Source organism: Hemitrygon akajei, chromosome 10 (genome assembly GCF_048418815.1).
Source record: "Hemitrygon akajei chromosome 10, sHemAka1.3, whole genome shotgun sequence".
NCBI lineage: Eukaryota > Metazoa > Chordata > Chondrichthyes > Myliobatiformes > Dasyatidae > Hemitrygon > Hemitrygon akajei.
In genome coordinates, this window is record NC_133133.1 from 45,771,886 (window position 1) to 45,787,930 (window position 16,045).

At 42.4% G+C, this 16,045-nt stretch overlaps 1 protein-coding gene across 2 annotated transcripts in view; it reads right to left on the minus strand.

Moving 5' to 3' along the window:
• Positions 1-13,228, minus strand: part of taf1 (TAF1 RNA polymerase II, TATA box binding protein (TBP)-associated factor) — a 124,567-nt gene extending 111,339 nt beyond the window's left edge. The window contains exons 1-2 of one of the 2 annotated variants that reach the window (XM_073058161.1): positions 13,111-13,209; positions 11,465-11,598 (exon numbers count right to left, since the gene is read on the minus strand). The gene's annotated coding sequence lies outside the window, so the exon portion shown is untranslated. Of the gene's footprint in view, positions 1-11,464; positions 11,599-13,110 lie in introns of both variants that reach the window. The other variant, XM_073058162.1, reaches the window with a different exon arrangement.
• Between the last annotated feature and the right edge of the window lie 2,817 nt (positions 13,229-16,045).

The following is a 16,045-nucleotide window of genomic DNA, read 5'->3' on the forward strand; positions in this document are numbered from 1 at the left end:
TTTAGTCTTCCAAGCTGAATAAGCTTGGTCCATAATAGAAGGATGAAAAAATAAATTGGATACAATAGGAATAGTTAAAACAAATTGATTCAACCCAAAAAATTTCCGAAATTGAAACCATATACGTAAAGTGTGTTTGACTATCGGATTGTCAATTCGTTTATGCAATTTAGAGAGAGCAAAGGGAACAGAAGTCCCTAAAATAGAACCCAATGAAAATCCTTGTACAGATTTAGTTTCCAGATTTACCCAATGAGGGCTAGGAGATAAATCCCAACCCCTTAACCAATATTTCAAATATCGAATATTAATTGCCCAATAATAAAATCTAAAATTAGGCAATGCCAATCCACCTTCCTTCCTTGCCTTCTGTAAATATCTTTGACCTAATCTGGGATTTTTGTTCTGCCATATATATGAGGAAATTTTTGAATCAACATTGTCAAAAAAGGATTTTGGAATAAAAATTGGTACCGCTTGAAATATATATAAGAACTTAGGTAAAATAATCATCTTAATAGCATTAATCCGACCTATCAGAGATAAAGACAATGGTGACCATTTGGTGAACAAACATTTAATCTGATCAATTAAGGGTAAAAAATTAACCTTGAATAACTCCTTATGATTTTTTGTAATTTTAATCCCTAAGTATATAAAAAAGTCATTAACTAATTTAAAAGGTAAATTTCCATAAATTGGAACCTGTCTATTTAAGGGGAACAATTCACTCTTATTAAGATTCAATTTATACCCGGAAAAATTACTAAACTGAGCCAACAATGATATAACTGCAGGAATGGATTTCTCAGGATCAGAAAAATATAATAACAAGTCATCTGCGTATAATGATAACTTATGTATATCCATCCCACGAGTGATGCCAAAAATGTTAGGTGATTCTCTAATAGCAATTGCCAAAGGTTCCATAGCAATATGAAATAATAATGGACTAAGAGGACAACCTTGCCTGGTACCCCGAAATAAACGAAAAAAGGGAGATCTTTGATTGTTAGTAAAAACCAAGGCTACTGGAGTATGGTATATCAATTTAATCCAGGATATAAATGTCGGACTAAAATTAAACTTCTCAAGCACAGTAAATAAATATGGCCATTCAACTCTATCAAATACTTTCTCCGCATCTAATGAAATGACACATTCTGAGGTGCTGCGTGAAGGAATATAAACAATGTTCAATAATCTAATATTGAAAAAAGAATAGCGATTTTTAATAAAACCAGTTTGATCCTCCAAGATAATTTGAGGTAATACCTTCTCCAGCCTGGTCGCCAGTAACTTGGAAAAGATCTTGGAATCTACATTCAATAAGGATATTGGTCTATAGGATGCGCAATCAGTAGGGTCTTTATCTTTTTTCAATATTAAAGAAATGGAAGCTCTATAAAAAGATTGTGGCAATTTACCTAGTCTAATTGCTTCTTCAAAAACCTTGCATAACCAAGGAGAAAGAGTACAGGAAAAACACTTTAAAAATTCCACTGCATACCCTGGTACTTTCCTAGAATTCATAGAGGAAATAACACCTTTAATTTCTGCATCCGTAATAGTAGTTTCTAATAGCACAAGGTTCAGTTTCTGCATCCAAACAGCTGCAAACATAAGTAAAACTATCCAGAGTAAAACCAAAAGCATCATTTCCGAGTCATAAAGAAAGGTCACCTAGGATGCATGTGACAGCGACCACACTTTGGTACACCGTTTCAACAGGCAGGCTAAACCAGGTGAGGGTAACCAGCCGCTTCATATCCCAGTGAGGTAGGGACATGCTTGTTCTAGCATGCGAACGTCAGTTCCGACTGACTAGCAGGATGAGATCTACAGCGAGATCCAATGGCCAGGAAGGTGGTACTACAACATTCCAAGGAAGAGTGAAGGACATGACAAGGCACTGAAGACATCATGGTCATCCACTGCAACCAAGGAAGACTTCAGTTTGTGAGACTTTTTTGAACCATTGGACTTCTGAGATCAAGAGAGTAGAACTATCTCAGTGCTACGGCTTTTCCACTTTACTGACAGAGCTTGCTCTTCTCAAGAGAGATCCATTTATGTACACCATGGCTCAATCAAAACAACTTTCAGAAAACCTTAGAAAAATTGTAGAGATGCATGAAGCTGGAAAAGACTACAAAATCATTTCTAAAGATCTAAGTGTTCATCTGTTCACAGTAAAAGAAACTGTCTACAAATGAAGGAAACTCAGTACTGTTGCTACTCTCCGTAGGAATGGGCATCATGCAAAGATCACACCAACAGCATAATGTGCAATGGTGAAGGAGGTAATAAAGAACCAAAGGGTAACAGCAAAATACATGCAGAAACCATGTATCCGCTATAAGAAAAACACTGAACGTGAATTGTGTTCATTTAAGGACACCATGGAGGAAACCACCACTCTTCAAAAAAAAAAGCATTGCTACAAGTCTCTAGTTTGCAAAAGACCACCTGGATGTTCCACAATGCTTCTGGAATAATGTTCTGTGGACAGATGAGGCAAATGTTGAATTTTTTTGACTGAAATGCACATCACTATGTTTGGATGAAAAAGGGTACAGCACACCAACACCAAAACCTCTTCCCAACTGTGAAGCATGGTGGAAGGCGCATTATGGTATGGGACTGCATTGCCACCTCAGGGCCTGGACAGCTTGTAATTGTTCAGGGAACAATGAATTCAAAGTTGTATCAAGACATTTTATAGGAGAATGTGTTGGTAGCGGTCAGTCACCTGAAACTTAATAGAAGTTGTATGATGCAATAAGACAATATCTGAAACACAAGAGAAAATCAACAACAGAATGGCCTAAAAAATGATAATTCGTGTTTTGGAATGTCAGAGTCCAGACCTTGTCTCAATTGAGATGCTGTGGAATGACCTGAAGAGGGCCGTTCATGCAAGATATCCCGGAATATTGATGAACTGAAACAGTTTTGGAAAAAAGAATCATTTAAAATTTCTCTTCGCCATTGTGCAAGTCTGATCAGCAGCTAAAGGAAATGTTTGGTGGAGATTATTGCCACTTTAGGAGGTTCTATCAGTTATTAAATACAAGGGTTCATATATTCTTTCCAGCCTGAACTATGAATTATTAAACAATGTGTTCAAATAAAGACATGAAAAGTACGATCATTTCTGTGTTATTAGTTTAGGCAGATTGTGTTTGTCTATTATTAATAAACTGTGAGAGGAGCAGAATTAGGCCATTTGGCCCATCGAGTCTTCTCTGCCATTCAATCATGGCTGATTCTTTTATCCCTTCCTCAGCCCCACACCTCAGCTTTCTCCCCGTAACCTTTAATGTCGTGGCCAATCAAGAACCTATCAATCTCTGCCTTAAATACACCCAACAACCTGGCTTCCACAGCTGCAGGTAGCAATAAATTCCACAAATTCACCACCATTTAGCTAAAGAAATTTCTCCACCTCTCTGTTTTGAAAATGTGCCTCTCTATCCTGATACTGTGCCCTCTTGTCCTAGACTCTCCCACCATGGGAAACATCCTGTCCACATCTACTCTGACTAGGCCTTTCAACATTCGAAAGGTTTCAATGAGATCCCCCCATCCTTCTAAATTCCAGCGAGTACAGACCTAGAGCCATCAAACGTTCCACGTATGATAACCCTTTCGTTCCTGGAATCATCCTCATGAACCTCCCCTGCACCCTTTTCAATGCCAACACATCTTTTCTAAGATGACAGGCCTAAAACTGTTCACAATACTCAAGGTGAGGCCTCACCAGTGCCTTATAAAGCCTCAGCTACACATCCTTGCTCTTGTATTCCAGATCTCTTGAAATGAATGCTAACATGGCATTTGCCTTCCTTACCTCAGACTCAATCTGCAACTTAATTTTCAGGGTGTTCAGCACAAGGGCTCCCAAGTCCCTCTGTATCTCAGATTCCTGGATTTTCTCCCCGTTTAGAAAATTATCCATACATTTATTTCTGCTACCACAGAGCATGGTCATGCATTTTCCAACATTGTATTTCATTTGCCACTTTCTTGCCCATTCTCCTAATCTGTCTGAGTCCTTCTGAATCCTATCTGTTTCTTCAACACTACCTGCCCCTCCACCAATCTTCAGATCATCTGCAAACTTGGCAACAAAGTCATCTATTCCATCAATTAAATCATTTATATACAGCATAAAAAGTGATCCCTACACCCTGCGGAACACCACTAGTCACTTGCAGCCAACCATAAAAAGATACTTTTATTCCCACTCACTGCCTCAGCCAATGCTCTAACCACGTTAGTAACTTTCCTGTAATAACATGGGCTCTTAACTTGGTAAGCAGCCTCTTGTGTAGCACATTGTCAAAGGCCTTCTGAAAGTCCAGATGTACAACATCCACTGCATCCCCTTGATCTATCCTACTTGTAATCTCCTCAAAGAATTCCAACAAGTTCATTAGGCAGGATTTTCCCTGAAGGAAACCATGCTGACTTTGTACTATCTTGTCCTGTGCCATCAAGTACTCTATTACCTCATCCTTAACAATTGACTCTAACATCTTCCCAACCACTGAGGTCAGGCTAACTAGTCTATAATTTCCTTTCTGCTGCGTCCCTCCTTGTGGGGTGACATTTGCAATTTTCCAGTCCTTTAGAACCATGCCAGAGTCCAACGCTCCTTGAAAGATCATTACTAATATCTCCACAATCTTTACCACTGCCTCTTTCAGAACTCTAGAGTACAGTTCATCTGGTCCAGGTGACGTATGTACCATTAGGTCTTTCTGCTTTTTGAGCACCTTCTCCGTTGTAATAGTAATTGCATTCACTTCTCTTCCCCACACCCTTCAACACCTGGCACACTGCTAGTGTCTTCCACAGTTATTATCTCAACTGCCTCATTTTCTAGTGGTCCTTTTTCTACTCTCATCTCTCCTCTTTTTTAATATACTTGCAAAAGCTTTTTCTTTCTACCTTGATATTGTTTGCTAGCTTGCTTTCATATTTCATCCTTAAATTCCTAATGATCCTTTTAGTTGTTTCCTGTAAGTTTTTAAAAGATTCCCAATCTTTTATCCTCCCACTAATTTTTGCTTTGCTGTATGCCCTCTCTTTTGCTTTTACATTAGCTTTGACTTCCCTTATTAACCATGGTTGTACTATTTTGCCATTTGAGTAATTCTTTGTTTTTAGAATACATCTATCTGGCACCTTCCTCATTTTTCCCAGAAACTCAAGCCATTGCTGCTCTCTATCATCCCTGCCATCACCTCCTTCCAATTTACTTTAGCCAACTCCTCTCTCATACCATTGTAATTTCCTTTATTCCACTGAAATACTGCTACATCAAGTTGAACTCAAGTTGTGATCACTATCTCCTACGGGTTCCTTTCCCTTAAGCTCCCTAACCACCTCGGTTCATCACATAACACCCAAATCAGTATAGCTGATTCCCTAGTAGGCTCAACGACAAGCTGCCTAAAAAGCCATTCCTTAGTCATTCAACAATTCATTCTCTTGAGATCCATTACCAACCAGATTTTCCCAATCTACCTATACGTTACGATCTCTCATTACCATAACATTGCCCCTTTGATACACCTTTTCTATTTCCCATTGTATTTTGTAGTCCACATCCCAGCTACTGTTTGGAAGCCTGTAAAAACTGCCATCAACGTCCTATTACCCTTGCAGTTTCTTAACTCAACCCACAAGGATTCAACATCTCTCTAATGATTTGATACCATTCTTTACCAGCATAGCCACACCACCCCCTCTGCCTACCTTCCTATCCCTCCAATACAATGTGTAACCTTGGACATTCAGCTCCCAACTACAACCACCCTTCAGCCACAATTCAGAGATGGCCACAACAATATATCAAACCATCTGTAAAAGTGCAACAAGATCATCCATCTTATTTCTTATACTCTCTGCACTGAGATATAACACTTTGAATACTGTATTTGCCACCCTTTTTGATTCTGCATCTCTAATGCACTGATATTCACCCTGCTGGCTGCAATTTGTCCTATCATCTGCCTGCCCTTCCTAACAGTCTGACTGCACGCTATCTTTGCTTTTTTACCATCTGTCCTATCCTGAGTCTCTTCACTCTGGTTCCCATCTCCCTGCCAAATTAGTGTAAATCCTCCCCAACAGCGCTAACAAACCTGCCCATGAGAATATTAGTCCCCCTCAGGTTCAGATGCAACCTGGCCCTTTTGTACATGTCATAACTCCCCCAGACGAGATCCCACTGATTCAAGAACCTGAAGCCCTGCTCCCTGTACCAGTTTTTCAGCCGCACATTTATCTGCTAAATCATCCAGTTTCTACCCTCACTGGCGAGCGACACAGGTAGCAATCCAGAAATTACCTGGAGGCCCTGCTTCTCAGCTTTCTGTCTAGCTCTCTAAATTCTCTCTTCAGGACATCTTTGCTTTCCCTTCCTATGTCATTGGGAACATTGTTGCCACAGCTGGGAGAGAAATCTTGTGTAGTATAGCTTACTCTGAGAAAAGAGGTTACTCTTTTCCAAGTGTGCTGACTCAAATATTCCCTCAACTTGGCTGCCTTACTCATTCCCAAAATTCAGCTATAGAAAAACTGTTTTATCTATACAGGTAGTCCCCGAGTTACGAACGTCGGACTTACAGACAACTCGTACTTACGAACCGAGGAAGGAGAACTCCGCCCGCCATTTTAAGTCAGATCGCGACGCCATCTGCCATTTTAAGTCGTTGCCATTGACACTGTGTTGAGCATGTAACTTTGTATTTGGCTTAAATTTTTCTTAGCAAGGTTCACCTTGACCCCAGCCCCCCAGTTCCTGTCGGCTGGTGGCGCAGTGAGATCAGCGCCGGGCTGGAGAACGGAGGTTCCCCAGTTCAATTTAGTGACAGACTGCTCCCGTGCCGGGTTGATGTCGATCCAGTGACTCCCATACCATCTGTGCCAGGATAATGTCAAGCGCGCAACTCTACCTCGTAAAAAAAACACTGCCACCTCCAGTTTAAATTCCCACACAGAATATTGTGGAGGATCAAATACAGTACCCAAACCCAGCACAGCCCCCACTTGTCCCCTTTAACCTGTCTTAGTGCGGTAGAGTTTAGGACCCGGGGAATTCAGTGCGGTGGTCCTTATGAACCAACGGACCTCGGGACCCGCTGCCCGCAGTGTTTCTGTTCCATTGACGGGAAGCGATCCCGATTGAAAATAAAGTGGAAATAATAGTGTTTGGAAAGAGGTGAAACGCCATTGGTCATTGGAAAAGCGTTAGGCTACAGTTGGTCAATGACCAGAACAATCTTAAAGGATAAAGTGAGAATAATGGAACATGTGAAAGGCCTTGCCCCGATGAAAGCTACAATTATTACTAAGCAATGCAGTGGTTTAATTACTGGAATACATACATTTCTTAAGTTTCTTTATATGCATAGAAAGGTAAAATATATAGTATATACTAAGACAAACGTTTGACTAACTGACGCTAAATAATACCGTATGTACTTGTTCCGACTTACGTACAAATCCGACTTAAAGACGGGCTCAGGAACAGAACTCGTACACAACCTGGGGACTGCCAGTATTAGCAAACTCAACCACACCACTTACTGCTGAAAATAGCTCTCATTGTAATCTCAAAAACAGATTACAAATCCAATTAAGTGGCTGCCCCAGCTAACCAAAATTTCATCGAAATAGTTTTAAAAAGGTATAAAAACGATGAAATACCATTTAACTGAGTAACAAATTATGTACAAATGAAATACAACACAAATTACTGCACTACCAGTAATACTAGAGTACTATAAAACTGTATATTAGTTCCTAACAATTATCGACAGAGATATTCATCCAGTGTAAGCTGCTGTGCTCTTTTGATTGAATATAAATAAAGAAAAGCAGTGCAGACACCGAGGGCAGATAATGAACTAGCTTCGTACAACGTTTTGAACAACTGCATCCTCCAAATCTTTATTTTCACTGTAATATTCAAGACGATCGCTGATACCTTCAAATTCATCCTAGTTCCAAACTTGAAGTTGTGAAATCGCTTCATTTTCCCTCCCAGACATTTCTAGCATCTCCAAGCCCGAATGCTTGATACCGTAGAAAGCAAAACCGTTCTGAATTGTTCCCGACAACTAATTGCAACAAAAGTCACTGCTTTTTGAACACAAACACATGCAACTGACACCATTTAGAAACAGAAAGCACAGTGTAGTGTCCAATGGCCACAAAAGTGCACGTGACTGATGCTAGTTAGAAACTGCTCAGCAAGCCTCCTGTCCCAATTAAGTGGCATGGTGCCCCAAATAAACAAATAGAATCCCGGCTATTTTCTCAATTAGCTTTCATTCTTTAAGAATTGTCCCAAATAAGCATTTGTCCCAATTAGCCAATGGCCCAATTAACCCAAACTCACTGTACGTTCTTTACTGCCTAATGTCTCCTGTGTTCTTCTCCCTTTTCCATATATGTGTAAAGATATCATATGTTTTTGTCACAATGACTAAGATCTTGGTTCATCAGCCTCAGGTGTATCCATTCCTATTCTCAGTTCTGAATTATCTAAACTTGCTGTACGGAATGAGGGTACCTTAAGAACGGTCATTCTACGGTCCAACCAGAAGCCCCGGCTGACTTCAGAGGTGCGCTCCCTACTAAGAGCTCTGGATGCCGCCTCCAAATCCAGTGACAGAACAATTCTCAGAACAGCCAGGTGAAATTTCATCTTAGGCAAAAAGAGGGTAAAGACCACCTCTGCACAAGATATTCAGGAACACCTGTCTGAAAATTATCTGTGGCTTATGTGGCCGGGCATCACTGACAACACAAGGAATAACTGCATCGAATGTACCAGTGACTCCTCCCTCCCTGATGCTCTAACCTATTTTTATGCACACTTCGGGGCATGCAACACAATGCTGGCCGTGAAAGATACCTCCTCCCTGGTGAGCACCCCCTCTCTATAATAACAGCAGATGTGAGAAGGACTCTGCAGAGAGTCAACCCCCCCCCCCCCAAAAGGTAGTTGCACATGACAACACCCCAGGCCAAGTACTCAGTTAGTGTGCCCACTTCACAGACATTTGTCAACACTTCACCTCATTCAAGCTGCTGACCCCACATGCTTTTCAAATAAGCCACCATCATCGCTGTACCAAAGAACTCTACACCTTCAGAACTAAATAACTACTGCTGAGTGGCACTAATGCCAATCTTCATGAAGTGCTCTGAATGTCTGAAAATGGCACATATCAAAAGCTCCATTCCTACCACATTGGACTCTCACCAATATGTTTACCAACGGAACCATGCTATGACAGATGCTATAGCATCTCTCATTCACCTAACACACCTAGAAAACTAGGACACTTATGCCAGAATGCTGTTTCTGGATTTCAGTTCAATATTCAACACTACTGTCCCACACACCTTGGTGAATAAACTCTTCCTACTCCTCAGTCTGAATACACCACTGTGCAACTGGGTGATGGGCTTCCTAACAGACCTCAGAGAGTCAGGATGCACAACTGCTCTTCCCTCCCAATCATACTCAATACAGGTGACCCCCAGGGCTGTGTGTGGAGCCGATTGCTATACACTCTGCTCACACGTGCATGCAAGGCTGAACATCCGAGTAATCACATCGTCAGGTTCGCTGGTGACAGCAGTGGTGGGGCTCAGCATCAACAACGATGAGGTGGCCTACAGGGAGGAGGTGGAAGAGCTAGAAGTGTGATGCAAGGCAAATAACCTCTTTCATAATGTCAACAAGACAAAGGAGATGGTTATCGACTTCAGGAGAACTTGCACCACTCACGCCACCCTTTACATCAGCAACACAGCAGTGGAAAGTACAAAATTTCTGGGAGTGCACATTACACACAACCTCTCATGGTTCCGGAACACATCCTACAGAGTCAGAAAAGCTCACCAACACCTTTACTTTCTGAGGAGGCTGAAGAGAGCTGGACTTTGTATCCATACTCATGCCATTCTACAGATGTGCAGTGGAAAGCATCCTAACAAGCTGAATCACTGGTTGGTAAGGTGAAGGTACTATGGTGGAGAGGAAGGCTCTACAATGGGTAGTTAAATCTGCTCAACACACCGTCAAGGCCATGTATATGGAAAGGTGCTGGAAAAGCGCCAGTAACATCATGAAGGATCCTACACATCCTGATCATGGACTGTTTATCCCACTCTCATCAGAAAGACAGTTACGCAGCATACATACCAGGACCACCAAACTAAAAAACTGTTACTTTCCCCAAGCAGTAAAACTGATCAACACCTCCATCCACCAATTCCACAACTACTTTATTATTATTTCCTATCAATCACCCTATATACAACCATGTCTCACTTTCTGGAAATACAAGCAATGTTTGCATATAAGCTATCTGATGTATGTATATTTATTGCGTTTATTATTATTATTATTGTGTCCTTTATCATCCGTGTTTTTTTGTGTTGCAGCAGATCCAGAGTAAAAATTAATTAATTCTCCTTACACTTGTGTACAGAAAATGACATTAAGCAATCTTGAATCTAGCATCAGACATTTCAACCCTGGGAAAAGGATACAGGCTGTCTATCAATGCCTCTCATATTCTTATAAACCTCCATCAGATCTCTCCTCAGCCTCCACCATTCCAAAGGAAGCCACACTTGTCCATTGTTGCCTTATAAGACATCCCCTCTAATCCAAGCCAATTAAAAAAAACACCAATTAACCTTATTTGTAATGCTAGCTTTGTAATTTCATCAATATGTTGGGCCCAGGATCGATCTGCAGAGATGCTGACACCTCGGAACTTGAAATTGCTCACATTTTCCACTTCTGACCCCTCGATGTGTTCCCTCGCCTTCCTCTTTATGAAGTCCACAATCAAATCTTTGGTCTTAATGATGTTGAGTGCAAGGTTGCTGTGACACAACTTAGCCAGCTGTGACGTATGCCTTCATGTCATCATCTGATATCCTGCCAACAATAGTTGTGTCATCAGCAAATTTATAGATGGCATTTGAGCTACGCCTAGCCGCACAGTTGTGGGTGTAGAGAGAGTAAAGCAGTGGATTAAGCATGGAACTTTGAGATGCATCAGATGTTATTTTCGATCTGCATTGACTGTGGTCTCCCAGTGAGGAAGTCAAGGATCCATTTGCCGAGGGAAGCGTAGAGACCTGGTATCTAGAACTTCTTGATTAGAAATGAGGTTATGATTGTGTTGAACACTGAACTGTAATCAATAAACAACAGCCTGATGTAGGTATTACTATGATCCAGAAGATCAAAGGTCAAATGGAGATCTAGTGAAATTGCATCCATTGTAAACCTACTTTGGGGATAGGCAAATTGCAGTGGGTCCAGGTCCTTCCTTAGGCAGGTGTTGATTCTAGCCAACCTTTCAAAGCACTTCATCATCATAGATGCAAATGGGCAATAGTCATTGAGGCAACTCACCCTGCTCTTCTTGGGCACTGGTATGATTACGACCCTTCTGAAGCAGTTGGAAACCTCCAACAGCAGCAGTGACAGATTGAGGATGTCCTTGAACACTGCTGTCAGGTGGATGGCAAAGGTTTTCAGTATCCTGCCTGTGTAGGTCAACAAGAGGGTGGAAAAGGTGTTTAGCATGCTAGCCTTTATCAGTGGGGCACTGAGTATAGGAGTTGAGACATTATGTTGCAGTTATACAAGCCATTTTTGAGGCCACACTTGGGAGTGCTGTGGACTGTTTTGACTGCTCTGTTCTAGAAAAAAATTGATTAAATTGGGAAGAATGTGGGGCATGTTTACAAGAATGTTAACAGAACTCAAAGTTCTGAGTTAATAAGGAGAGGTTGGCCAGGCTAGGGTTTTATTCTTAAGACTGCGGGAGAAAGAGAAACAACCTTATAGGGGTGTTTAAATTATGAGAGGCATAGGTAAGGTGTACGGTAACTGTCTTTTCCCAAGATAGGTGGATCCAAGACTAGGAGTCATAAGCTTAGGGTGAGGGGGTAAAATTGAAAAGAACCTGTCAGTGACAATAAGCCTGATTCTGATTATATATCTCAAATCACACCTTTCTGCTTCACCTGAAGCATTTAAAGGTCAACATCCCCTGTTGCCTTACACTCACTTTATTTATTGTTGTATATAATACTTACCATGTATACTGTTTATTTTGCGAGCTTCACACAACAAGGAATTTCATCGAACTTTGCTACATATGACAAGAAACTAAACCGAAACTCTGACCTCAACCATAGTGTTCCATCCAATCTCACATTAACCTTGGCAAAATTGACATCATTCTTCTCCAAGAGTTCTCCACTGTCTGAATGAATGGAACTGCATTCCCTGGTTACATTCTTCCCTACTCAGATGCAGCCAAAAACTCTTGCTTCTCTTGCCCTTCTTGTAATGTTATTTTCAATGTCACTGAAAGATCTGTCCTTGGTCCTTTTATTTCCAAACCTACCTGCTAGCATTCAGCCAAGTCATCCCAACAAACATCAGTTCACTCATGTGTACAGATAAGTTTCATTGCCTTATTGTCACTTTTCATGCCCTTATTGTCAGATTGCTTCTGCAACATCCAGTCTTATAGGTGTCCAAATTTCATCCAACTGATTGGAAAGACCGGAAACATACCCCCTACCAAACCGGGTTCCCTCATCACCCCAATCTTGAATACCGTTTCAGACAGCGATACTTTATGTGCAGTCTTGGAATCCTATATACTCCGAATTGAATTTCCAATCCCCTACTATCAAGGTTTCAAAAGACAGTCTACTTATTACGTTCCTCAATGTTTCCTCAGTTAACTCCCTTGTCTGCAGCATCTGTCGGATCATTAACATTCCTCGCTCGAATCCCCTGCTCTTTGCAGCTCAGAGTAGAATATCAGCTGCTGATTACACCGGCCCATTCTCTGCTTCCCCTCCTACAAAGGCGCCTCAAGTCAAGTGGTGTCATTTACGCTGCCCCGGCTCGCCAGCGATTCCCAAACGCGGGCCTCACCCAGTCCTGCAGCGTCTATCTATCAAACAGCCTGCGGCACAAGGACAATTTCAAACATTTTGCACCACTCTCGCCGATACCAAAGTATAGCGCAGTCTTACCTCACTCCTGCGACTCCTTCCCCGACACGTCCAGCAAAAACGCCGGCCAACCTCCAGCTGGATCGCCACCGCTAGACCCGGAGGATCAGTGTATCATCCGAATCAAAGCCGAGGCTGCTCGGATCCGGGCAGACCATCGAGGCCCACAGGGCAGCGCCACCTCCAGTCTCGGAGGATCACATTGCCACCTACAGCTCTGCGCCAGGATCAGGCACACTGCACCACCCGGAGACCATCCCGACATGTGCAGACCCCGTACGATCCGGTGGGCGACAGCGCCGTCCGCAGACCGACAAAGTGAAAGTCAAGAACTAAACTGCAGGTGCTGGAAATCAAAAAGTGCTGGCTGAAACAACTCAGCAGGTTAGGCAGCATCTGTGGAAACTGGAAACCTTCGACATTTTGGGTTTGCGGAGGCACTTTACATTCTCAATAGTGTCACAAATATGTCGCAAACCAGTAACTAGATTGGACAGAATCATTGCAACTGAACCTGACACAGAATCAAGTGAAATGTGAAATATGTTGCTTTGACAGTACAGTATAAATGAATAAAAATTACTGTAAGTTACAAACTAAATTTGACAGGCAGGTGAGAGTAGCAGGCGGGCCAATACCCTAGTGAGATAGGGAGATGCCTGTCCTAGCACGTGAGGTCAGCTCCAGTGGACTGAACAAGTGAGATCAACAGCCATACATAATGGCCAGGGAGGAAGTATTACAACATTTTATGGAGAAGAGCATGTCAAGGCATAGAAGCTTATGATGACGACTCATACCACTGGACCCAGACTTCCAAAATCGAGTGAATGGAGCTGCCCCAGTGCAATGTATTTTCTACTTTAAAACATTCCTGCACAGGTCTCCTGTCATTGTTGGATAGCCAACAAATAGTGCAAGTAAAAAATTAACAATTAGAAACAAGAGAAAATCTGTAGATGCTGGTAATCCAGGCAACACATACAAGATGCTGGAGGAACTCAGTAAGCCAGGCAGCATCTAGGGAAAAAAGTACTGTCAACGTTTCTGACTGAGACCCTTCATCAGGGCAAGAAAAAAAAGATGAGGAGTCAGAGCTGGAAGGTGGGAGGGAGGGGGAAGCACAAGGTGATAGGTGGAACTGGGAGGGTGAAGAGCTGGGAAGTTGATCGGTGAAAGAGATACAGGGCTGGAGAAGGGAGAATCTGATAGGAGAGGACAGAAGGCCACAGAAGAAAGAAAAGGGGGAGGAGCACCAGAGGGAGCTGATGGGCCGATAAGGTGAGAGAGAAAGGGAATGGTGAAGGGGGGAGCATTACCAGAAGTAGAGAAATCAATGTTCATGCCATCAGGTTGGAGGCTACCTAGACAGAATATAAGGTGTTGCTCCTTCAACTTGAATGTGGCCTCATCACGACAGTAGAGGAGGCCATGGACTGACATGTTGGAACGGGAAGTGGAATTAAAATGGATGGCCACCGGGAGATCCAACTTTTCTGGCGGACAGAGCGTGGTTGCTTGGTGAAGCAGTCTCCCAGTGTATACTGGGTCTTGCCAATATACAGGAGACCACACAGTTAGCTTTATTTTGTCACATGCACATCAAAACACAGTGGAATGTATTATTTGTGTCAAAGACCAACATAGTTCACAAATGTGCTGGGGGGGGGGGGGGTGCGGAGACCACAAGTGTTGTCATGTTTCTAGCTCCAATGCAGCATGCCCACAACTTAATAACCTTAACCCATCCGTCTTTGGAATGTGGGAGGACACAGGAGCAGCAGGAGGAAAACCATGTGGTCACAGAGAGAATGTACAAACTCCTTACAGACTGCAGTTGGAATCGAATCCTACTCACTGGTGCTAACTGCCTTTTCGTAGAAACACTGCCTCTGGAAAATGTTCTTGATGGTGGGGAGGTTTGTACACATGATGGAATTGGCCAATGTCTATAACTTCTTGCAATTCTGTGCATCAGAGCCTCCATACCAGTCAGCAACGCAACTACCGGTAATCAGAATGCTTTATAGAAATTTGCAAGAGTCTGTGGTGCACTACCAAATCTCCCCAAACTCTTCACGAAGCAGAACCTCTGGAGTGCCTTCTTGATTGCATTAATGTGTTGGGCCTAGGATAGATCCTCCAGGAATTTGGCACCCGGACACTTGAAGCTGCGCACCCTTTCCATTGCTGACCCTTCAATGAGGACATGTATGCATATTTCTGACTTCCCTTTCCTGAAGTCCACAATCAATTCTTCATCTTGCTGACCTTGAGTGTGAGGTCATTGTTGTGATGCCTCTCAACTGGGCAATCTATTTCACTCCTGCACACCACATCACAATCTGAGGTTTCACCAACAAGAGTGGTGTCATCTGTGAAATTATAGATGGCATTAGAACTGGGCTTAGCCACAAATCACAAGTGTAGATAGAGCCGACCAATGGAGTAAGCACGCATCCCTGAGGTACATCTGTGTTGATCCAGTGACGAGGTGATATCATTATTAATCTGCACTGACTGTAGGCTTCTGATCAAGAAGTCAATGATCCACTTGTTGCAGAGGAAGGTATACAGGCTCAGGTTTTGAAGTTTGGTAATACTGATGGTGTTGAACATGGAGCTGCAATCGATACACAGCAGCAGAATATATGTTTTAGTGTTGTCTGGGTGCTGTCAAGCAGAGTGGAAAGCCAAGGAGATTAGCCAAAAACAAATGTGGTCAAAACGATAGGTGAGCAGCACAGTAGTTACTGCCATTTTCACATTGCTCCAGTAACCCAAGTTCAATCCTGACCTTTGGAGCTGTCTGAGCGGAGTTGCATGTCCCCGTGACTGGATGGGTTTCCACCCGGTCCTCACTTCCTCCCACATCCCAGAGACATGATGGGTTAATTATAGGTAAGTGGCAAACAAACCAAAGGGAAGTTGATGGGAACATAAGAGAACATAAGTT